The sequence below is a fragment of the Vulpes vulpes genome, chromosome 12, assembly GCF_048418805.1.
Source record: "Vulpes vulpes isolate BD-2025 chromosome 12, VulVul3, whole genome shotgun sequence".
In the NCBI taxonomy this organism is placed as follows: Eukaryota; Metazoa; Chordata; class Mammalia; order Carnivora; family Canidae; genus Vulpes; species Vulpes vulpes.
In genome coordinates this window covers 33,052,942-33,079,160 of record NC_132791.1, presented here as the reverse complement: position 1 = coordinate 33,079,160, position 26,219 = coordinate 33,052,942, and the positions used below count along the sequence as shown (strand labels likewise).

Below are 26,219 nucleotides of genomic sequence, written 5' to 3'. Positions count from 1 at the left end.
TCTGGCATTGTTGACATTTTTTTTTTTACTCTAAAATTTGCTCTTGGAAGAACCAGAACTTTTCAGCTTTGGTGTAGTAGTATTTATTGATTAGTTAGTGCATGCCAGGCACTGGTACATGTTACATTTTCATGCTGTCCTAACAATGCTTTGAGAAAAATACTATTATTATTTTAATATTATAGATAAGATATTGGTTTTTTTTGATAAGATATTGAAACACAGAAAAATTAAGTGACTTGCCCAAGATTATACAGCTAGCAAGTAGGAAAACTGAGGCCTGAATATGGGCTGACTGGCTCCACATTATAATGTTTTTTGACCACAACATGATAATGCTGTGTCTTGGCACTGCAGTGATGAATGTGTGACTGTTTGTTCCAAGGTCACTTAATGGCTTTGATTTTCAAACTCATTATTTGTGAAAAGAGATTGCACTAGATAATTTATTTACTTAGCGGTACTCCTTATTTACATACATTTCCATTTAATCCTCACCCTATGGAACTAACTAGAATCCTAACCCTGAACATAGACAGTATTAATATCCTCTTCGTTTTACATATGGAGAAATCAGGACTTCGGTCAAGTACCTGCTAAGAGTGACATAGCGGAGATTCAAGCCCAAGATTTTAATCAATATGCCTAACTGCCTTTCCTTTTAAAGGGCTTGAGCAGCCTGAAAATCCCATCCACTGACTCCTGGCTTTTTATTTCAAAAACATAATAATAATATGTTTGTTTCAGAAAGCCATGAATTTACAGTTCTTCCAAGAGATGACCTTAGTCTACAAATGGCTGCCAATGTTTGAGAACCACTCACATAGATAATAACAATCTTAACAATGAAACATTGTGCTATTAATATTATATTATTATTTTTTCGAGGAGTCACATGCATAGCAAACAGGATGTAACCAGACATGTTAGGCAAGCTGTTGCTAACTCAGAAGACTAAAAGGGATTAAATTCTCATTATTACTCACAGTTAGTCCCCAAATATCTGTGTATGTTCAGTTTCTTCAGTTTGGCAGGAAGTTTTAGAGAACCAAACAGCATGCCCTTCCGCCCCTGGCATATTCATAAGCTATTTTGGGGTGAGTCATCGGAATTCTGTGGTTTGTATATCCTGAGGGAAGAGAAGAGACACTGTATGGTTAGCATTTATTTGAAACTGTTAGTTGGGGGAAAAAATTCTTTGATAAAAGTTCAACATTAGGTAAGAAATGCCTGCGGAAGGATCTCTCCATTGTTACAAGATTCGGCTCATATTTACGTCTTGGGAATATTACACAAATTTAAATCTTCAGACTGTAACAATGCACAGCTAGTGTACACGAAGCCCAGGTCTGGTGTTTAGTTGGGGGAAATTAGCAGAGCATGCACAACCCGCTGAATGACTCTTCTTCTGACAGTGGAGTCTCTGCTCCCCAATGTTAGAGTAATGCTCGAAGATGGATAGAGTTGTAGATCTATGAAAACCAAGAGACCAAGCCAAACCTCTGAGGTCCGTTGGATGTAACCAATATTATAATTGTGGGTTGTGATTTTTTTGTTGGTGTTTTAAGCCATCTTTATCTTGTGAATTATCTAATTTAACATAATATCTAACTTTTGGTGGGTTTTATAATTATTTCTTTGTGTCCATCGTGTGAAATATTCTCTTAAAAATTGTGGATTGTGATTAAAACTCCACAAGGGTAAAAAATAAGTGGGGAAGAATTAGTTTTTTCTCCTCGTAGCTACAAGGGAGCCTAAGGGGGAATTCCAATCTTTAAAAAATATTTTTCTTGTCTCATCAGGAAAAGAAACTGATTATTTTTGGAAGAAGGAAGAAGACACAAGTTAGTTGGGTGCTTATGGTGTGTCAGATGCTGCAGCTAGACTCCAAAAAAGTCTCATAGGGGCGCCTGGCTGGCTCAGTCGGTAGAGCACGGGACTCTTGATCTCCTGGTTGTGAATTCAAGCCCCACATTGCACGTGGAGTCTGCTTAAAAAAAAAAAAAAAGGCTCATAAAGACTGTTTAGATCTGAAGAGAGTATTACTTTCAGAACTGAAATGAGCCTGTGGTCTACAGCATCAGTGGTCTGTAAGACAGGGTTACCAAGGAAGGGAAGTGGTGACACCTGACACGTGTATGCAGCTATCCATGTGATTAGGACCACCTGACTAGTGGCTGTAGCCATGCATAGTCATGGTAGACAACTCAGGTGATCCTCATATGGGGAGAGTTAAAATATTGCCCTGTTTTTTTTTTTCAAAAAAGATAGGGAAACTATCTTTTGATCCTTAAAATGGTTTTAGATGAAACATCATTGGGCATTCCATAGCATTGAAATACATAATGAGTAAAAGCTCTCTTTAATTTCCTCTCAATTTTCTGATTATGTCAAGTAGGAAGTTTTAGTTCTGCATTAGTAAGATTTGAACTCTTCTCAGAGCAGGCGACCTTCTCTCTCCCTAGGCTTGAATAACTCCTTATTTGTAGCACTTTTTTGCACAGTTACATCTTATTTATGGCAAGTGAAACTGATTTTCTACTTGTGTGGATTAGACATTGCAAAAATGGATCCATATAAAAAAATAGAGCTGGTTTAAAAAAATATTAACTAAATAATCATACAAAGTGATTAGCCAAATGGGCCATGGGGGCTGACCTGAAGAGATTACTCAGCATATAAAACTTTATAACTTTGGTGATTAAGAGGTAGATGGTTTTACAAATGAAAATAAAAAACTTAGTTTGCATAGGTCCTACCTGCTTATCCAGAGTAGTTCTTCTCAAAGTGTAATCCATAGACCAGTGATGGTCTGTGAACTTTTGTCCACCTGGAAGGAAAGAAGTAAGGAAGTTGTAAGTAATCACTTAGAAACTTATAGCTTATCACCATTGCTTTGATATTCAATCACATGGAGTATCTTTCTAGTAACTTATTTTTATTGTACAGTATTTTACAAAAGCATTGGTCTGGAATGGATTAGAAAAGAAACATGATAGTTTCAGAAGCATTGATATAGAGTGTATGTTTAGAACAAAAATATAACTAAGGAGTGGCAGCCTAAGCCATCACGATAAAGGAATATGTGCTGGTGTGAAGTACATGACCTTCATGGAATTTAGAAGAATGAGAGTAAAGAGGCTAAGATAATAAGTACATTTGTAAGGACTAGGACTGTCTCACTTTTTTCATAGTTGTATCCCCAGGATCCGTCATAGTGCCTGGCATGTCGTTAGCACTCTATACATATTTGTTGGATGAATGGATGGATGGATGGATGAATGAATGAAAGAATGAGTGAATGAACAAATGAATGAATAAATGAGCTATGGCATTTGGCAAGTGAGTCTAATGCAATCACCAGAGAGTATGCTTGATTATAGTGCAATAGTAGTTCATTATGCTTTTCCAGGCATCTCACAACAATATTAAGTTCCCTTTGTTCTGATCATATAAACAAGTCAACTTCTAAGTATTAATTAGGTTGTCAAAGTACCTTGACTCCAAGAAAGCAGTGCCTTAATTTAAAATAATTTTTAATTCCAGGCTATATACCACAACAGGAAGAATAGGTTGGATTATGTTTCAGTAATAAACAATCCCAATGTCTCACCCAACAATTATTTCTTTCTCACACACATGCCCAACAAAGGTTGATATAGGGCTTTGCTTCTTGTAGTCATCTCTGTGCATCCATAATAACCATAGTTGGGGATGTGGCAGATCACACCCTGCCTTTTGGATTTTCAGCTTGGAAATGGTACATTTCATTTTTATTTATACATTTTTTTTTGGTTAAAGTAATGAGCATGCCTAATAGTAATGGGTTGGGGGAAATATAATCCTACCACGTGTTAGGAAAGTGAAAAACAGGAAATATTTTGTGGAAAGTGTTGACATATACACTCACCTATTGTAAATTATATTAACAAGCATTATTCCCTCTTTGATTGGTCTTCTGTGACTACTATCAGCCCTGAGTTCCTGCCCTTTCAGATCTCTGAACTGAATCTTGAATGTGGTGACCCCATGAACGTAGGGCTGTTTGTATTCCTTTGCTCAGCCATCAGCTCACTTATGCTAGTCACTATGTTCTCTGTTTTTTCTATAATTTCAAGAGACCTCTGCTAGAACATACTGACTCCTTTGTTTCAAATTCTTTCTCTACTGACCAAACTTTTCTGCTGAATACATCTTTCCATAAGAAGGCTGGCGATTGGCCATAGATCTTGGTCAGGGAGACTTCTAGTGAATTTTTAAAATGACTGTGAATATAAATATAAATATTCTTGCATAGTGTTGTTTGACTGAGTTAGCTTCCAAGAGGCTAATTTATCCTGAGAAAATCGAGCATATAAGTTTTTTAGATCTGCAGTCCTGAGTCGTAGGTCCTAGGTCCCTAGTGACCTATAGATTCTTCTTTCCTTCTTCACTTCCTTCCTCCCTCCCTTCACTTCCTTCCTCCACTTCCCACTTTTCTTCCTTCCTTCCTTCCTTCTTCCTTTCCTTCCTTCTATTATTCATCTACCTGTCTATCTAGTCTATCTGTGATATTCCAAGGCAGGACATACCTACATATCTAGATTGGGCTAGAAAGGTTATTTCTAAAGTGCATGAAAACTTTTACTATCTAATAGAACATAAGACATCTTCACCCCTTAAAATATATTTACATAATTTGCCTGCAAATTTAGAAGGAAAGAAAGTATTTGCTTTTTTAAAGTGGCCCTTTGGGGCACCTGAGTGGTTTAGTGGTTGAGCGTCTGCCTTTGGCTCAGGTTGTGATCCCGGGGTCTTGGGATTGAGTCCCACATCAGGCTCCCACAGAGAGCCTGCTTCTCCCTCTATGTCTCTGCCTCTCTCTGTGTCTCTCTTGAATAAATAAAATCTTTTTTTTTTAAAGTGGCCTTTTTGCAGCTAATGCTAGCATTATGTGAACTTCCAAAACTGGTGGAAGCCAAATCAAGATGAGTGAAATCTGACAACATACTTGAAAAGATCATGATTATCAAATTAATAAATCAAGATAGCAATATTTGCCCCTGTCTACAGACAGATGGCAGAGGGAGAGGTAGAAATTTGAGACTTTAAATGTGATCAGTAGCAACAGTCAAATATTACTGAGCTGCTTTCTCCAAAACACTTTTTTTTTTCCAAAACACTTTTGACCAGGCTTTTCCTCCAGCTACCTATATTGAACACAATAACAGAATGGTTTCCAGATCTTTACAACATTATGCTGGTGAATACAAACTAATTACCCATATGAATAGTAAGGAGGAGAAATCTTTTATTACTCCTCAGTCAGCTGTTGCACATCTAGACATGTAGCTAATAATTTATTAGCCTCTAATTTTGGAGGCTGGCTCTAGATGATAAGCCTCATAAAAAGCTAACAAGGAGATGCTTTTGATAAGGTGGTAAATCATTAAATGGAGAAATGACCAGTTGATTTATGACTTACTAAAATACTTTAGACTGTGAAAGATAAACTTTTCTGTTTTACAAGTCATATCCCTGAAAAAAATTTAAACTTGGATTATACAATGCAAAGAAAAAAGCACATTCTGGCTAATTTTGGACATCTTCAGTTAGAATAAATGCTCATAACTCAGTATTGATATCCTATTTTCTCTCCTGGCCACATAGGTAGTTGGTTCAGAAAGAGTTGTGCCAATGTTTCCTTGGGAGCTGATAAAAATGGTAGAATTTATGAAGATAAGCACATAGGGGCAATATAATATTTTGATAAAATACAATTTATAGCAATATTTAGCTGAGAATTTCTTCAGAATAGACATAATTTTGTAAGAATTTACTTAGGCATACTTAGCAAGAAATTCCTATAAATGACTATAATTGTTATCTATACTCTTAGGCCAAGTTCGTCAGGGGCTACTTAGGGAAAGGTGTGTGGAAGAGGAGGTCATGTTATGTGAAAGTGGGAATCATGTGGAAGACACATTGTATAGACATGGCACAGTTACAAATTAGTGGATTCAGGAGATGGGTCCTTTCCTTAAATAGCTATAAGACCCTGGGAAAGACAGTTATTCCCTCTGGCCCTCATTTGTCTTAGCTGAAGAGTGGAGATTTAACTGAATATAATATTTCCATGCTACTTAACTTGCTATGATATATAACTTATTTTCTGAGACAAAAGCATTTTTATGTGTGTAGTTGTATCCAGTTAGAAATAAATTGCTTCTTATTTTTTCCTTTATTTATACAACTAACATTTTTTAATTTTTAATTTATTTTTAATTTTTAAAAATTTTAAAAGATTTATTTATTCATGAGACAGAATAAGACACACACACAGAGAGGTAGAGACATAGCCAGAGGGAGAAGCAGGCGCCTTATGAGGAGCCTGATGTGGGACTTGATCCCAGGACCCCAGGATCACGACCTGAGCCAAAGGCAGATGCTCAACCACTGAGCCACTCAGGTGCCCCCATTTTTTTATTTTTTAAAACAGATTTCAATAAAATGGTTGCTTTGAACTGTTATAGTAATTACAAAAATTATATGCATTATACAATAGAATATTATTCAGCCTTTACAAAGAAAGAAATCCTGCCATTTGTGACAATATGGGTAGGTCTGGAGTACATTATGTTAAGTGAAATAGGCCAATTCCAGAAACATGAAAATTGTATTATCTCACTTATATGTAGAATCTAAAATAGTTGAATTCATAGAAACACTGAGCAGAATGCCAGGTAATTGGGAGAGGGGAGGATAGGAGAAATGGAGAGAATTTGGTGAAATAGTACAAAGCTTCAGTTATGCAAGATAAGTAAGTTCTGGAGATCTAATGTACAGCTTGGTGACTATAGTTAACAATACTTCATCGTACACTTTTATATCTATAATTTGCTAGGAGAATAGATCATAAGTATTCTCAACGCAAATAGAAAAGGTGTGTATAAGGTGATTTTAATTACTTGATTATGGTGCTCATTTCACAATGTACAATATATAATAAAATGTCAAGTCATACACCCTGCAGATATACAGTTTTTACTTGTCAATTATATCTTAGTAAAACTGAAGAAGAAAAAATTGCCTAATTATTCTGCTTGCAAGTAGATTTTTAAAAGAACTCAGGGATACCTTGCAATATAACAACATCTAGAGACTTTTTAAAAACTGACTTAGAGAAATGCAAGCAGTAACAAGGATGTAAAACATGCCAGTATTTTTTTAACTTGTATGATTCAAATCCATTCAGATATTTATTTGTCAATTACTGATGTGGTCCTTGCTAAATTCTAGAATATAAAGTTATTGAAGAAACACACATGGCTCTTGTCTTAGTTTTATTCTAATTTTTATTATGGCTGTTTCTTTGATCTTTTAGCTATTTTAATAAAGTGTGTTTATGATTTTCCCCAAATCTATATTGTTGTAAAATAATTGTTTTTATTGATTCCAAATATAAATTGTATTGAAGAAATAGAACAGTTTGAATGATACTGACTGAAATTTACTGAGAACTTTTTGTGGTCTGATATGTGGTCAGTTTTTTATCAGTATCAGTGTTCCATGTATGCTTGGAATATATATTCTCTGATCATAATGTATATAAAGCTTAATTTGTGCCCATTACATAAATTATTAGTTGTATTATTCAAATATTCTTTATTTCCATGATTATATTGGTTTGCTTTATCTACTCATCATACAGAAGGTATGTTGAAATTCTCCCCACTGACGATGGATTTGTCAAATTTCCTTGCAGCTTTATTAATTTTTTGGCTTTATATGTTATGAGGCCTTGTTAATAGCTATACGCAGGTTTAGAATTTTTATATTGTCCTGGCTAATTGTACTCGTCAAACTCTAGGTGACTGTAGCATTGGCTGACAGCAGGATTGTGACATCCTGTGAGACCCTGAGCCAGACTCTGTGTCAGGCAAGCAGCTTTCCTATTCCTGACACCAAAACTGAAATTTCCTTTTGAAAGTGAAAGTAAAAGTGAAACAGAAATTTCTCTTTAAAAACATGAGAAACAACCGTTTGCTTTTTTAAACAGCTAAGTTTTAGGGTAATTTGTCACCTGATTAACTAACACCATCTGATTTTCTCTATTTTCTCTTTCTGGAACTCTAATTAGATGGCTGTTAGCCATTTTTCATTCGATATCCTCCACATCTCTTAACCTACCTTTTCCAACCCTTTGTCTCTCTGTGAAGTATTACGCATAATTTACTCAGACCTAGTTTTTAGTTTACCAACTCTTTCTCTGGCTCATTCTTACCTGCTATGTAAATAATCTAGTGAGTTTATAATTTTGGCAATTACATTTTCATTCCTGGAAGTTCTGTTTATTTTTCTGACACATTTTTGCTCATTCTTGATAACATCTTATTCCTCATATTTGGCCCATCAGAATTGCTCCAGAATATCGAAGAGACTTGGATGAAGATGCCCAAAGTTCCAGAAAAGATTTGTGTTTCATTCTGACAAGTTCCTGGGGTGTTATCAATCTAGAGGCACATTTAATTCAATATATTTGCTTTCACGTTCAGGGCTTCCCAGAGGTAGAAATTAAACCTCCCACCTCTGACTTTCCTTTTGGGAAACTTAGAATTTCAAAATTCATTGGGGAGATATTTTCTTCACTGAGCAAAGGACTGGGGCAGGCAAGTTTAAATGACATTTGCTTACCCTCTAGTCAGGGTTAGGTGCATGCTGATGGAGAGCAATGAGGGTTCTTGCCACAGCCTCTGTATCTCCAAGAAGACTGGATCGATCCTCTTCATCCAGGTAATTCCTGGAGCTGATTTCTGCAGGTACTATTGAAGAAATGCCCACTGGGTTCTTTACAGGGCAGGCGGGTAACAGCTCTGACTCTTATCAAGAATGACCAAGCACTCTGTGGCTGAGCTGCCCAAGCATATGAAATCTGCCATTCTTTAAAACAAATGCAGGGGATCCCTGGGTGGCTCAGTGGTTTAGCACCTGCCTTTGGCCCAGGGTGCCATCCTGGAGTCCCACGATTGAGTCCTGCGTCAGGCTTCCGGCATGGAGACTGCTTCTCCTTCCTCCTGCGTCTCTGCCTCTCTCTCTCTGTCTATCATAAATAAATAAATAAATCTTTAAAAAAAATAAATAAAACAAAAGCAGATAGTGGCTAATCATACTTTTGTATGTCATCTCAAATATACCATTGGAATCTAAGTTCAAAAATTACTATTATTGGTATCAATCGGTTTTATTTTCAAGACCTACAGGCTTCAGAAACTTTAGAAAGTAGTCTGTTGACTGAAGGAAAATGTCTTTTTACAAATTGGCTTTTCTTTAATGGTTCTTAGGCAGATCCAGAGATACCTACCAAGACCTTAGTGTAGTAAACCAGTGCCTCTTAAACTATTTGTGGTGCAGGATAATTTTTTAAATCAATTCTTTTTCTCATTCTCCTGTTTTATTTATTACTTCATTCTTCTCTTTCTCTTGGTTTGTAACTTAAAGGGAACAAAGTTTATCAGGTATTGACTTAATTTATTGTTTCTCTTTTTTTTTTCCCTCATCTAAGCATTGAGAACAATAAGTCTTTTCTTAATTCTGCATTGGTGGTATCCCAGATTGAGATGTAGACCCTTATAATTTTGTTCTTTAAATATCTTAAATGTCTTCCCAACTAAAAGTTTATTTAAGAAAAATTCACTCTGCTGAATCAACAAGAAAAAGCTGAAAAAGAGGTATAACTGGAGGGAGGAAATGGCACAAGATAAAATGATCAGCTATTGATATTATGATATTATGCCCAAGATAATCAAATAAACATTTCTTAGAACTGGTAAAAACTTATTTAAAGTGAATGGATGCAAAATAAACATTCACAAAATTATTCCTTTCTTCATTTATACCAAGACTTAGAAAATAAAAGGGTAGGAAGACATATGCATGATAATAACTATAAAAATAAATCATCCTAAAATTAGCGTACCAATAAATATGCAGAAACTATATGAAAACCACAAAATTCACAAAGAATTATAAAAATACAAGAAAATAAGGAGACATATCATGCTCATGAGTGAGAAGACTCAATATTGTAAAGATGTGTATCTTTTCAAATTAATTTATATGCTTAGTGTAATGTCAACCAGAATCTCAATGGAACAGGGGCACCTGGGTGGCTCGATGGTTGAGCATCTGCCTTTGGCTCAGGTCGTGATCTTAGGGTCTTGGGATCGAGTCCCACATTGGGTTCTCCACAGGGAGCCTGCTTCTCCTTCTGCCTATGACTCTGCCTTTCTCTGTGTGTCTCTCATGAATAAATAAATAAATTCTTAAAAAAAAAGAATCTCAATGGAACAGTGTGGAAAATATGCCCAAATGATCCTGGAGCTCACAAATTAATGACAGTAATTTCTCCTACCTCTCCTCCTAGGTAGGTGGAGGTCTGGGCTGGGTGAGGGGTATAGATGGGAGGAAGGTGAGCAGGCAGTCTGGGTGCAGAGGAACAGCCATCACCTAAGTCGTCTTGTGATCCACTTTCAAAATGGACAAGGACAACTATTGGACAAGACTTTGGACATTTCCCACTGGAATTATGAGTTCATTTTGGTCAATCAACAAATATTCATTGAGTATCAGGCATGATTCTAGGAACTAGGGATGGCGCAGTGGGCAAAACAAAGTCCCACCTTTGGGGAACTTAAATTCCATTTGGAGAGGCAGACAATCAACTTGGGTTTTGCTGAATGATTCTTAATCCTTATAAGGGAGACCTGGAGACACCTTCCAAGATCCTAATGAAATAAAATTTGTGATTCTTAAACCATCTGTCTTGACTTTGTTTTTATTTGTCTTTATTTCCAGTCCATGGCAGATAGATATTTTTGAACATATAGATGATGTGATTTGCTTAGATGATGTGGTACTACCAAAGATTTCTACATACTCTAAACTTTTGTCCTTATCTCACTCAGAGTTTCTTGGGCCACTCTTAGTAGCATTGAAGTAAAAAGACCTCTGGAAATGCCCTGTAGATAGACTATAGTACTACAGACAAGTCAGTTTCTAATGCAAGTTGGCTGTGGCAGTCAATTTTCCTCCATCCCATTGGCATTTCACAGTTGTTACCCTTTATTCACACAAGAGCATTCAGATTTCTCAAAGTTACAGTCCCTCTACCCTTCAAACTTGATCTCCATGGCAGGGACATGAAGGGTGCCAACAGGGCAAGTCAGCCTGGCAAATGAATGAGTCCAGTCTCTGAACTGGATTGTCTTGGGCTCAAATTCTGAGTCTTTGCCTGCTAGCTCTGTACTCATGGATAACTGGAATGAGGAATGGTGTCTACTGGGAAAGAATATGGGTAATCTTCTAAAAGAGAGAAATAGCCACCATTTGCTTCGACGTGGAGGGACCTGGAGGGTATTATGCTTAGTGAAATAAGTCAATCGGAAAAAGACAAACACTATATGGTCTCATTCATTTGGGGAATATAAAAATTAGTGAAAGGGAATAAAGGGAAGGGAGAGAAAATAAGTGAAAATATCAGTGAGAGTGACAAAACATGAGAGACACCTAACTCTGGGAAATGAACAAGGGGTAGTGGAAGGGGAAGTGGGCAGGGGGTTGGGGTGACTGGGTGATGAGCACTGAGGGGGGGCACTTGGCGGGATGAGCACTGGGTGTTATGCTATATGTTGGCAAACTGAGCTCCAATAATAAAATAAAATAAAATAAAATAAAATAAAATAAAATAAAATAAAATAAAATAAAATAAAGAAAGACAAAAGCAGGCAATGGTCAGAACATGTTTCCCTCTTTTGTATAATGAGGAATATTAGGCGTTTTCATTATTGAAGATCCAAAAATTAATAAATGGTCTAATTTCCCATCTTAAGTTCTAATTCAGTTTACCACGTGCCCCAGGCTGTCAGGCATGCTCAGGGCCTTGGTCAAATTAAGTCAGAGGAAATTGCTGTTCACTTCAGAAAAAGTTTCAGACCTCTCTGAGCAACAGCTTTCTCACCTGTTAAGGATATAACAATGGCATATGGTGATGATCCCAATGCAATCTAGAAATGTATCAAATTAACACATCACACATCTTTAAACTTACAAAACATTCCATGTCAATTATACCTCAATTAAAACACGATGTACACCTTTCAGGGTTGTTGAGAGTGTTAGACTAATTAATGTTTGTAGAGCCCCTAGCACAGAGCCAGGAGTATTTGAAGCACTTGATAAATATTAGCTGTTATCTTCAGAACAGGAGTTGAACAAGCAGTTACTAGTTTATACAAACCAGCGATTTACTGGTGATTTTGATTTACTTCTATGGCAAGGGGTGCTAAATTCAGGACTCCTCTGGACACTTCCTGAAAAGGATTTTCTTAATTCCTTTCCCCTTCTGATTCTCATACAAAAAGGAGAGGCGAGGATTGTTTCTTTGGGTTTAGTTAGCATTTAAGTTTTGAGTTAGAGTCTGCAGATTCCACTTTCTCTTTACCTTATGGCTTGCATTCAGGGAGAATTTAGTGACAGATCCTCTTTGTTAGGCTCTAAGGAGATAAAGAAGATGTGTCCCTGAGAGGCAAGCTGGAGCCACTGAAGTGCTTCAGAGGAGGAATGTTTCGAGGAGCCAAAGAGCCAGAGAGCCAAGGTTCTGAAAGCAGGCAGAGGGCCCTTCCTTCCACAGAGATCTCAGTTCTTTCTGGCCCCAAATAAGGTCATCTTTAGCTCATTTCAGTTTCCCTCCCCAGGGAGAAGCAAGCCCAGTCCATGGTAGTTCATCACTTCATTTGGAAGTTATTTCCATCTCTCAGACATAACTATGTCTGAAATAAAGATTAAGGCTGGTGGGTAGGGCTGAAAATTCCCCTACCTACCTTGAAAGGCTAACCTGGAGCAAGAGATTGTTTTCTGGGTCAGCTTTATCTTTCCAGGTGATTTGCAGAAGCCTAGGGAGCCAGTCAGTGGGTATGAGTCATCTGGCTGTGGTAAGACTAGAAATTCCTACAACATGATATAGGAGTCCAGCATTTGAGGCAGAGAAAATGAAGGGAAGCAGCCCTCTTGGCTTATATCGCTACCCCCAACCTGGTGGCCTAAATTCCTTCTTAAGTTTTGGGCAGGTGTAGATAGACACCTGTTTTCTAAATCTTGTTTTTCTCCTTTCCTCTTCTGGTCCCCCCCACCCCCCGCACCCTCACCCTCCTTGACCCTCTAAAGCCAGGGCAAGCACTTACTCAAGTTCAATGTGTAGACGATCATAAGCAGAAAATTGACCTGGTGTGGGTTTAAAAATGGCTAAAAGAGAAAGTAGAAGAGGAGAGACGGAAAAGGTGGGGATGCCATAAAGCACTAGAAAGGCGGGACCATGGGAAGGCAAGGAGGGGATTTTCAGCCTGCAGAGACAGGGGTGAGAAGTCTGTTTTGTAACTGCCAACCGGGGACATACTTGGCCAAATGGTGCTTTTTTATTTGCCCATAACTAAAGAAAGCAAAGATGATTGCTCCTGCTATTTCCAGTAAAAAGCTATGGCTGACATTCACCTAATTTAAATTTTAAGATGTTTAAACATGAGAAACCTGCCAGAACACAGTTCTGTACATTTGAAATTGGTCAGCAGCTGGGGCACCTGGGTCGCTCAGTTGGTTGAGCATCTGCCTTCAGCTCAAGTCATGATCCTGAGGTCCTGGGATCGAGCCCCACGTAGGAGTTCCTGCTCAGCAGGGAGTCTGCTTCTCTCTCCCCCTCGTGCTCTCTTGCTCTCTCTCTCTCAAATAAATAAATCTTAAAAAAAAAAAAAAAACCACAAAATTGCTCAGCAGCTCAGAAATTGCTGGTTCTCAGGGGCTGTTGCCTTGCCGAGAGCCAGGCAGTTTGGGTGGGAACAGTGTTTGCCCTTCCAGGCCTCCGTGGCCTGTTTATCTGAAGCAGAGTGATACACATCCTACTTGAGAATGAAAATGAGCAGCTTCAATGGCCCTTTCTTGACAGCGCACCCTTTCATTCACAGAGGTCCGATGTTCCTGTTTCACTGCCAAGCACCACTCTGTCCCCAAGAGCCCCGGGAGTCCAAGAACCTGGGCCAAATTAAGATCAGTGAGGTCTCAAAAGCGAATATAGCACTGTGTGTTAACACTAGTGGGACGAAAACAAAAGGTGCTTAAGCACTTTCTCTCTCATTATTTTCACTTGGAGGACACCTAGCGGCAGTTTGTTGGCTGTGTTCTTCAAAGCAAACGGAACGAAACCAAGATGTAGCTGGTTGGGGTGGCCAGGAGGCTAGTTTTCTCCAGGTGGCCCACGTGCAGCCAGGACTTGCCCTCATTCGGAGGCGCGTCTGCGGTGGCCCTGGGGGCCAGACAGGCCCTTGCCAGGGTCTGCAGCCAAATCCCCTTTCCTAACTTCCACCCTTGCCAAGCGAAATTCCCTTGGCCTAATTGTTTCACAAGTGGTTCTTAATGAGCTCATTGTTTACTTGACACCGATGACCTCTTTTTAAGACTACAGAATGGCCACGGTCTGGTCACTTCATCAGCTAATAACCAGATATTGATGGTCGGCTTCAGGCAGACTTTTTGCAGGGGTTACAAAGACAAGGTAAAGATCTACATGAAAGGGGATTTTTTCCCCTCCCTTCTTGACTTCTGGTGGCAAAGTGTGCCTTCCCAGCTGTGTCCGTCCGTAGAGTCAATGACCTAATCTCTCTGACTTGGCTTTCCCTCATCTGTAAGGTGGCAGTAAATGTCCTTAGCTCATAAGGTGGTTGTGAAGATTACGTAAAAACTCTAGGCAACTCACACAGTTGTTAGTTAGTTGATAGTTATCTATCTGGTAGCTACTAAATAATTGTGAAGACCCTCCCCTCTGTCTTCACCTCACTCCATCTATCCCCATCTTGAGTCCTAGAAGCTAAACATAATTGGATGTGCCTCTTTCCCTGTCTCACTCTCCCAGTCTCTCACTCTTGAAACCACCTCCCAAGTAAATTACTTACACACAAGTCATGACTTCAAGGTTCTGCTTTCTGGGGAGACAAACCGAGACAAAATGAATCATATCTTAATTATAATGTGAGCAAGTCTTACGGTGAATACAAAATTTTAGAAAGACCTTAATACTTCCCATAAGCTCACTGGTAGGTAAGGCTTAGTCACATGCAGAGTATGGACTATGGGATTTTTGCGTTATTTACTGACTAAAGAACAGGCTTGTATTTTGGGCTTAGCTCTCAACCCACAAACTCCCAGTGAGGGTTCTCACTTGCAATTCAGATCTGGCGTGCCCCAGATCCATCTCATAACTCTATTCTGTGAAGTCAAGGTAAATCACCCAGAGTCAGGTCTGTAGGGGCAGTGCTTCCCATTAAGACAACCAGCATCAAAACTGGATGTTTTAATAATAAATCCCCTGGCAGTTGTGTTTCAGGAAGGGATGACGGATCTACTAATGATCTGCTACTGATGCCTATTTTCTTGCATTTGGGCTTACATTTACACAAGATGGTATCCATGCATCACTGTTCTCACTGCATTTACTATACACTTCAGTTTATTTTTTAAAAGGTCTTATTTATTTGAGAGAGAGAGGCGGAGATAGCGGCTGAGAGCATGAGCGGAGGAGAGGGAGAAGCAGGCTACCTGCTGAACAGGGAGCCCGACTCGGGGCTCCATCTCAGGACCTGGGGATTGTGATCTGAGCCGAAGGCAGACGCCGAACCGGCTGAGCCACCCAGGCACCCCTAAACTTCAAACATTTTAATAGGACTGTCAAGGAACCACATATCTAGTCCCTACCACTTTCTGCAGCTTCATCTTGCACCACTCTTGGCCTTGCTTCCCTGAACCTACTGAGTTCCCCCCCTTTTTTTTTCTTACGAAATTAGCCCATTGTTCTTCTTTTTGGATTCCTTGTTCTCCTACTTTTCATTTGGCTAACTCCTTCCTACTCACTCTTTAGGATTCAGCATAATCTGGCTTCTAAAGAGTTCTTTCCTGACCCTAATCTAAATTTGCTTTTTTCCCTTATTCTCTCTCCTTATATGACTTCCTAGCACCTGCCATAATTTCTAGTTATGTGTTTGTGTTTGTATTTGTTTATTGTCTATGTCCCCACTAGAAATATATGCTCAGTGGAAAGAAGAACGTGCCTGTTTTGTTTGTTTCCTGTACTTAGCAAGGAGTCTGGTTCATGAAGGGCACTTATTGAATGACTGAAACCAACCCTGCTAATAAAAAAATTTCCTGGATCACTTCCACACACGAACACACCCAACGTCTCCCTTGACAAAGCTTTTGTTTTGTTCAGCAGCCTTCTGGGGAATCCCCTTGCCTCAGAGATCATTTCAGGCTACTGATTGTTTGGAACGAACAAAAATTAGTTCCTAAGAAGAATCTCCTTAAAATGGGTATTTCAATGAATGTTTCTTACACATCATTCATTCACACTTATAATAGCTCAAATTCCATTGGGACAAATTCCCATCACAACAGATAGCTCTGTGTAGTGAAAAGATTTTTCATGTCTTCAGCTTGTGGGTTGAGAGCTAAGCCCAAAGTACAAGCCTGTTCTTTAGTCGGTAAATAACGCACAATCCTGTAGTCCTTACTCTGCACGTGACTAAGCCTTACCTACCAGTGAGCTATTATGGGAAGTGTGAAGGTCTTTCTAAACTTTGGTATTCACCGTAAGGATTATTCACACTATAATTAAAATATGAATCACCTTGTTTTGATTTGTCTCCCCAGAAAGCAGAGCTCTGAAGTCATGACTTGTGTGTAAGTAATTTACTTGGGAGGTGATTTCAAGAGTGAGAGAGTGGGAGACAGGGAAGGAGGGAAATCCAATATGAGGGCACGTTATTGAACTTGCTGTGATCGGTGGGGGGAGGTGTCTAGATTCCCCCAAGACCACTTAAGAATGTTAAAAATTCAGTGTTGCTGAGCTCTTGGTCCACTAGACATTTTTGGTGGGTTTTATCAGAATCTGTCCTCCAGATATCTGGCTATTTCATTCAACTCTCATTTCTGTTCTGTTGCTACTTGTGGATTGCCTCTCTCCTTTTTTTTTTAAACCTGGTTGATTCCTGATGACTCTGTCTGATAAATGTCTCACTCACTCATTCTTTAAGGTTTAACTTAGGCAACCCTCCAAGTGACATCTCTCCCTCCCCACCCCCATCTTCGAGGCACTCCCAGGTCACCTGGTGCCTGATTCTATTTTCACATTTACTACACTGTCCTGTAAATTTTAGGTTACCTCCCCCCTCCTTCATCCATGCTTCTCAAAGGAACAGAGCCTGTTTTTCATTAGCATCCATTGCCTTAACATAATACCTGTTCAATAAAATTGATGTGTTCTAGTTTTTCAACTAGACAGCAAACTCCTCAAGGTTAGTTAGATATGTCTTACTCACCCTGTATCTCAGTCTAGCGTACTGTCTTTAAATAGTACATGCTTTAAAAATATTTGTGTAGTGCTAAGAGAAAAGTCCCTAAAATCTCCTTCTGTCTCTGAGAAAATAGGGCTATAAAAATATCTCTGACTCAAGGTGTTGAGCACCTACAGGTTGCATTTCTACCTCAGGAACTCTCACTATGAAAACATCAATGACTCAAGCTGGTAGGTGTCTGCAAATGGCATTTCTTTTGTAAATTTCAAATCAAAATAGTGACTCAAGCTGTTTCAACAGGAGTGAGAAACGAGAAACCATGCAGATAATGTACTAGATGAGTCAAATTAAATTTAGAAAGAAGAAAAAAAACACTTTGAAATTTAAGAGACCAGTTTTGAAAGCCTGCCTAGTCAGTGCCTGCCTGTGACTCCTTACAACGTGCAGAGTGCCCACGAGACAAATGGTCTGTGTTTGGTGGCTCTAAGAGAGTGACCTTGTTGTATATCGCCAAATGGAGGGATCATATTACATTACATTGACTTTTGAACTGATTATGTTACCATGACTTTTATAAAGTTTATTTCACATAATCTTGCTGAATACTTATTTCCCTTTTTCTATTTTTATAGCTCAGCTTTGGAGGGATCTGAATTGCTTTTATAATACATGCATATATTTCCTTTGGTGGAAACAGTAATACATAGAAATTGGAGGGGGAGTCAAACTCAAAGTTCTTAGTGTAAAAAGTATTCTTCTGTGGAATTTTGATCTATTTTCTTTTTCTTTTTTATTTTCTTCAAGCTGAGCTTTCACTCTTACATAAGTCCGTTTGGTCCTTAAAGGAAAAATAGTTGTTTTAGAGATGTCTTGAATTCTTTTTACTGGGGAGACAACTTTATATTTTATTTATTTATTTATTTATTTATTTATTTATTTATTTATTTATTTAAATAAATTTATTTTTTTATTGGTGTTCAATTTACCAACATACAGAATATTTTATAATAAAGTTGAGGTTTATAAAGCAGTCCCCAGGGGAAGGAATACATGAACTTCAATGCGCCTGTGAATGACTGTATGCATATTTCATGGTGGAGGGCGGTTCTGATCTTGCAGATATTAGTTGTCTGAGGAGAGTGAAGATAAGCACTTAAACTCCAGCCAAAATAGTGACAGCCAATAAATAATAAATAAGAGGAGAGGTTCTTAAGAAAAAATTAGATTTCCTTATCTTTTGTTCAGGAATAATTCAAATTAACAATCCTTTCAAAAGTTGAATGTTTCTGAGAGGATTAAGTGTTGGAGGGGGGGTGCATGTGTGCGTACTGCTGAGGGAGAATTATAACTCTTCTTTATCTTAATGCCAATTGGATGAAACAGACATATATCTTTCCTTATTTAGCAGAATTCAGACATTTTGAAAGAATAGCTACTTTAGACAAGGTCTGGGTAGGGAGGAGGAGAGAGAGTTTTGGAGCATGGAACAGCTCAAGAGGAAGGTGTGCCTGGTTGCCCACATACCGAGGGCCCTCAGAAAGCTGGAGAGGACACATGTGTACCCTTATGGACAAGATGTGTACCCTTATGGACAAGAGTCTTGGCTTCACCACTTACCAGCTGTGTGACTCAGGGGAAATTGTTTGATCTTCTTGGGACTTTGAGTGTTTTCTCATTTGTAAGATGTGAATAATAATAGAAAGGTCTCCCAGGACTGTCATGCTAATTAAATGAGATTAATACATAGAAGAGGTTTAGGGCTTTAGCACCCGGTAAATATTAGTCTCTGTCCTCCTCCCCGTCTTCTTCCTCCCTGTTTGTCCTCTTCTTTTTCTTCTTCACTTCTTTTCTGCCTTGGTCCCATGGTGGGTAGAACACAAAAATGTACCCGGATATGCAAGACACTTCAGGAGAGGGAGGCAGAGAGATAGAAGAGATCATTCCAGTGAGCCGTGGTCTTTCTCCTTCCTCTCATATGTGTCTGTCCACCCTGTTAGCCATCCTCTAGCCTGACAGGGAAAAGGCTGTGAGGACCACAAGGTTCTCCACTAGGAGACTCTTCGCCCCATGGAACCACTGAGGCCTTGGCACCCCGAAGGGCTGTAGGGAGGTTCCGACAGCGCTTCTCTTACTGGGGTGGGAAGGCAAAAGCTCTGTGGCCCCTGGTTCTTTAAAAGATGCCATTGTGTCCTTGGACAAAGGAAACAAGCCTGGGTGGGAGTATCGCTGGGTTGGCTCTACTACCACCGTGTATGGACCGGAGAGGACTCTTGGCTCCCGTTTGTTCACAATATAACCATTTATGGGTCTTTGACTCACTGCCTCCCTCTCTAGTCTCTGAGCACCTGTACTCCAGTCCAACCGGTTCCAGCCAGGAGCTGCTGAGCGCTCATGACGTGCAAGTGCTCTTCTAAGTGCGTTCTGGGCCTTACTGGCTTTCATTCTCAGTCTCAAGTGGGAGACACTGATATTACCCCAGTCTGACAGAGGTAAAACCAAGGCACAGAGAATTAAAGTAGCAGAATCCAGATGAAACCAGGCCATTCTGGCTTCAGAGCCTCCTTCTTAGCGACTGACCTCTCAGGCCCACTCCGTACTCTGGCCCCCTCTGTACTCCATTCCTTGTGGCTTTCCCATCTGTGCTTATGAGCCATCACAAGGCTGTGAATTCTGTAAGGCATGCCCTTTCCCTTGATTCTTCGCTTGGATGCTTCCTGTATTCTTAAAAGTTAATTCAGGCAATAAATACTTATTATACTCTATTGTGTTTAATCACTTAACTTCTCTCCTCCACTAGACCTATCCTCCACTGGGTCTTGTTTCCTATCCCTTGCCAATTGCACAGTGCATGGTACAAAGGAAATGCTCAATAAAGTCTGTGGGTGGGAAGAATGAATCGTGCATTGAGTTGAAATTTTTTTTTTTAGGATATGAGTGTATAGACATATCCAGCTATATCCAGTTGTCATAAACCTTGAGGATGACGATGAGCTAAAACACTTCACAGCTTCTATTTGCTTCTATTTATGGGGAAAAGGCTAACAATTCCCCAGGTGGTAGCTTGCTTTACCTTCCTTAGAAAAGAAGGAAGCAGCAATTTTACGCCATGATTTCCAAATCATGCTTGTGGTCTGAATTTTGATTGCTTGGCACTAGGTGGCACCAAGGAGCCTTGCAGGAAAGCTCAAAAGAAATGAGCTACTGCAACCAAGCCTCAGATTGTGCTGGGAATAATTTTAAAGATTATTATTTTTTTAAGATTTGCAAATGGATGCATTATTTCACCCATTTATTTATTTATTTATTTATTTATTTATTTATTTATTTATAACATTTTATTTATTTATTCATGAGAGACACAGGGGGAGAGAGAGAGAGAGGCAGAGACACAGGCAGAGGGAGAAGCAGGTTCCATGCAGGAAGCCCCACCTGGGACTTGATCCCGGGTGTCCAGGATCACCCCCCAGGCTGAAGGTGGCACTAACCACTGAACCACCCGGGCTGCCCTCAGCCAGTTATTTAATGACGTTTATACTCTGATGCATTTTTTTTCTCCACTGGTTATCTTATTTTTTAAATGGAAAGATCTTATACTTCAGGTTTCCCAATAATTTAGCCAGTTTTCAATGTCTAGGTGAAGGTTTTATTTTGAAGATTTATTTATTTATTTTAGAGAGAGAAAGAGAGAGAGAGAGAGAGAGAGAGAGAGAGAGAGAATATGAGCAGGGGGAAGTGACAGAGGGAAGGATCTCAAGCAGAATTCCCGTTGAGCATGGGGCTTAGGCTCTGAGATCACAGCCCTGAGATCCCGACCTGAGCCGAAATCAAGAGTTGGCCACTTAACTGAGCCACCTAGGTGCCCCGAAGGCTCTGGTTTTCTCTTGTTTTTTGGTGATTTTTTTTAAAGATTTATTTATTTATTTGTTTGTTTATTTATTTATTTACTTATTTGAGAGAGAGAGAGAGAAAGAGGGAGAGAGTCTCCAGCATACTCCACACCCAGTGTGGAGCCCAATGCAGAGCTCAAGCACATGATCCTGAAATAATGACCTGAGCCGAAATCAAGAGTCAGATTCATAACCGAATAGGTCACTCAGGTGTCCCTGAAGGCTCTGTCTTGTAATTGAGACTCAACATCTCTGATCTTTTTCTGTCTCAACCCCAACTCGCTTTTTTTTTTTTTTTTTTAGTACAGTGTGGTTGCAGACACCAAAGTTCTGGCATGTTAAAAGAAAAAAAGAAGCCCTGGACTAAGGAGTTTTCTTTCTTTTCCTTTTTTTTTCTTCCTTTCCCTTCTCCTCTTTCTCCCCCTCTTCCCTCCTTCTTCTTTTAGCGTTATTGACATCAAAGCAGTGACTACCAGCAATTGTAAATGGTTCAACCTAGTAGTTCTGCCTCTGCTTTTTTTTCCAAAATTTTTTTAAAATTTAAATTCAATTTGCCAACATATAACACCCAGTACTCATCCCATCAAGTGCCATCCTTAGTGCCTGTCACCCTGCCTCTGCCTTTGCCTTCACTTACGACCTTTGTAAGTCACCTATTTACTATTTTCATCAGTAAAATGGCAGGAATGAGTATTTCAAATCATATTGACTTGGAAGACAATTTTCATTTCGATTTTTCATAATTTTGATCCTAAATTCTCCTGTTCTGTGTCATCGACTGGTTCTTTATGTCCTCGCCTAGCATGTATTCTGGACTTCTACTGGCTGTTGTTTAATTATGGACTTTTATTAGACATTTGTTAATTATGGGCTACCAGAGACCTAAAATGTGCCCTGAGTTTATTGTTACTTCTCTGGAATAAGTTCTTTACAGGATGCAAACTCACTGTTAGACCTATTTAGTCCAATTAAAGGAATACAATAATAGAAATTTATGTTTCATTATAGTATCAACCTAGGTTTCTCCCTTTATAATTAGTTTAGTGAGGCAGCTTATGTGGCCTCTAATTACTTCTGTGGAATATATGATGATGTCCTTGCAGAGAGGCATCTTACTCTGGAAATTTTGATTGTTCATAGTAAGATTATTACACAGGAAAGTTGAACAAAACCAACTTTTTTTATAATATCATGCATTTGGGTGGGATGTTGGACCACATCAGTTCTTCTTTTTTTGAGATTTTATTTATTTGAGAGAGAGAGAGAGAGAGAGAGAGAGAGAGAGCAAACTCATAAGCAGGGAAGAGGAGCAAAGGGAGAAGCAGGAAATTCTGGTAAGCCCAGCAGGATGTGCCATCCTGAGAACCACAGATAGGTTCTGAAACCAAGCCATTTGCTGATTTGGTTATATCACCGAAGTCTTTGACATATTTCCTTTAATTTAGAATAGTGTCTTTTCCTCACTCCCTTTTTTAAATGATTTGGTTTCAGTTGTCCTATAGATGATTTCACTGGAGCCAGTGCTATTAGTGTCCTGCTCACATTCCTTTGGCACTCACTGTTCTCATGCAACCTGACCCAATGACTTCCAAAAGAAAGCTACTGTGACTCTTTGGGCTTTCCTTCCTCTTCCCCAACCAGCTGTGCATGAGTTAATAATGCCACCCCTATGCCCCCAGCAGTCTTCAACTAAATGACTGATGAGAGTGGATGAATAATTCAGATTTTAATCTTTAGGATAACTCTGAGATGCATTCTACTCTTTCAAAGTTCTGAAATTAAATTGAACCCCAGTTACTTGCAGCCATAACCTGTTTAATGCTCCTATTGATGGCTTCCTTTCTTTCCCTGGCTTGTTTTGCTTCCTCATTTCTCTGTCAATCATATCCCACAAATAAACCATAAACCTGTCTCAGGTTCTACTTTTGGGGGGAATCAGGCTAAGATATCTATTATCTAAATTTGGTTAAAGAGTTGTCGTGATGTCATTTAGTGTGTTAATCTATTTCTATACTGGAAGTTAGAACTAAAGCTTTTCTTAGATTGTGTTTTTTTTGGGAGTGGGTCAAGAATTCTTCATAGACAGTGCTGAGCACCTTATATTACATCACACCAGGAATCAAATTATGTGGTTATCTCACATTTAGTATATCACTAAATTGAGATGGTAAGGATGTGATTCTCACCAAATTTGTGTCTAGTGGCTTTAATACCAATTGGTAACCATTGCCTGAATCAGTTATTTCATTTGGGATTGCAAAATGATGGTTTTCTTAATTCTATTGTATGGTGAGGAAAGCCCAGGCAGGGAGAGCAGCATGTGCAAGGAGAGAGAGAGGTGAGGCCAAGTATGATATAATTAGGGAAATATGCTTAGTTTGCAAGGTGCATTGGGGATCAGTGGGAGATGGATTTGGAAAGGTAGGTGAAACTTATTTCATTATGTTAAAAACTTAGGATCTTGTACTAAAATTAATGGAGGGACACTGAAAGATTTTAAATGTGTCCATCAGCATGAACATATTTTTTGGAGTGACCATTCTGTTAATATTGTAAAACATAGATTGGCAAGAGTAGCTAGGAAGATGTTGCCATGGTCAAAGATGGTGGGGAGGGGGAAGATAAGTTAAATACTTAAGACTGTAGACTCAAAGGGACCGACTGCTTGATTAAATATAGGGTGAGGAAGGAGTCCAGGATCCTTTCCTTCTGGGACAAATGGTTTGATAGCTGGCATCCTTCATAAAGATAGGGAATGTGGCAAGAGTAGAAAAATCTGATGAAGCAAACAACTGAGTTTGGCTCCAGGTGTCTTGAGGGGATTATGGAACACACAGGTGTAAGTGTCCAGTTGATAGTTGCCATGTGTATAGGAATTCAGAAGGAAGGTTAGAGGTAGAGATGAAGATCTGGGAGTCAACAAAAGGCAGTTAGGGGTTAAAACCATTATAACAGATAAGATCATTTCATAAAGTGTGTACAGAAGAGAAGAAATTAATGAGAAAGGAAGAGTGCTAAGTGTATATCCTAAGTTAAGTGTATATTCCTACATAAACATTTACAGGAAAAGAGTAAGGAGAGAATCTCAAAGAAGACTCAAAGGTAGCTATCAGATGTTCATGAAAATGGTAGTCAGATGTTGGAAATGTTAGGAAGGTTTGTATGAGATGTTGCAGAGAAGCCAGGCATGAGAGGACTGAAAAGTTGCTAGTGAATTTGTTAAGAAGAGGTGAGTCATTATATATTTTTTAAAGATGTATTTATTTATTTATTTGAGAAAGAGAGAGAGAGAGAGCAAGTGCAGAGGGTGGTGGTAGCAGAGGGAGAGGGAGAGAGAATCTTAAACAGACTCCATCCTGAACAGGGAACTCAACCTGAGGCATGAACTCACAGCCTGGATCACCATCCTGAGATCACTACCTGAGCCCAAACTGAGTCAGACGCTGAACCAACTATGCTACCCAGGCACCCCAAGATGGGTCATTATATTAGTAGGGATAGTTCTGATGGTGTGGCAGGGATGGGAGCCCTGAAGGAGTGAGTTTAAGGGTGAATAAGATGATACAACATACCAAAAATGGACCCTAACTACTCTTAAAAAAGTTTGGGTTGAAGATCTGGGAAGGCTTTTTTTTTTTTTTTTTTTAAAGATTTTATTTATTTATTCATGAGAAAAAGAGACAGAGACAGACAAAGACACAGGCAGAGGGAGAAGCAGAGGGAGAAGCAGGCTCCATGCAGGAAGCCTCACGTGGGACTTGATCCCAGTCTCCAGGATCACGCCCTGGGCTGAAGGCAGCGCTAAACCGCTGTGTCACTGGGGCTGCCCTGGAAAGCTTTTCATTCTCCCTTCTTCCTTTCTTTCTTTCCTCCCCTTTACTTCCTCCCTCCCTCCCTCCCTCTCCTGTCTTTTCTCTTCTCCCTTTTCTTCATCATCTTCACCACTCCTCCTCCTTGATCTTCTTCTCTTCCTTCTCTTCTCTTTCTCTCTCTCTCTCCCCACCCCTTCATCTCTCCCTTCCTCTCTCTCCTAATTGACTACATTACTGGATTAGTGCTAAAGTTAATAAACCATTAGTGGCCGAAGTATCTGAATGAGACAGTTTCCTGAAGATGCAGGATCCAGAGAAGGATCCAAAGGAATCTGTTTCCTCTTTTGAAAATCCAGGGTAACACTAATATCATGTTGTTACTGTAAAAATTGAGTAGAGCTACATGTTTGGAAAAGGATTTTCCTACAGGGAAGTTGTGCATTGATGTTAGTCTTTGGCACCATTGCTACAGCAACCTGTCACTCTAAAGACAAACATTAAATTGTAAAGCTACTTTTCCCTATATTTAATCTGAAAATATTTTCTTTTGAAAATTCACAGTTATGGAAATGGTTTTCAGGTTCTATGAAGTTTCATGTATAGGCAAAGAAGGAAATGTCTTTAAAAGGGAGAAAAATATTTTTCCTAATCCAAAATGACTTCATCTGCTGCAGTTCCAGAGAACTGTATTTTAACCTCAGTTCGTGAGTGCTTTAACAGTGCTGAGCTGAAGCAGTGGAGACAGCTTTATTAATTGGAACCTTTCATTACAGTCATGCTTTCTTTGCTAGGGAAGCAAGGAGCTTATATTTTTAAAAAAAATCATTAAAATGTCAGTATGCATCAATCAGAGAAATCATTTCAAAAATCTTTTCATCTTAAAAATAGGGTGAAAAGAACCCTCATACTCATTTCCTTGTGCCAACAAGTAAGAGCTGGGTGGGACAATGTCATGAATTAGAGCCCAGATTATATACGCTGGCTGCAGAGCTATTACTGATTGATAAGGTGTAATGCATAATCTGTCATCATCACTTGAAATTAGAGATCCATAGGGGAAGAGCAGCTTCTGCTGATTGTTTACCATTTTGTCCTTTACAGGATATGAAGCATTAAAAAAAAAAAAAAAAAAGAAACAATTTCAAAGGAGC

At 39.1% G+C, this 26,219-nt stretch overlaps 1 long non-coding RNA gene across 1 annotated transcript; it reads right to left on the bottom strand.

The window, feature by feature from the left end:
• Window positions 1–781: 781 nt before the first annotated feature.
• Window positions 782–8,952, bottom strand: LOC140594570 (uncharacterized). Its single transcript, XR_011995515.1, has 3 exons — window positions 8,674–8,952; window positions 2,760–2,830; window positions 782–1,129 (listed from the first exon to the last, which is right to left on the bottom strand). It is a non-coding gene; the product is annotated as an uncharacterized lncRNA (long non-coding RNA).
• Window positions 8,953–26,219: the final 17,267 nt, after the last annotated feature.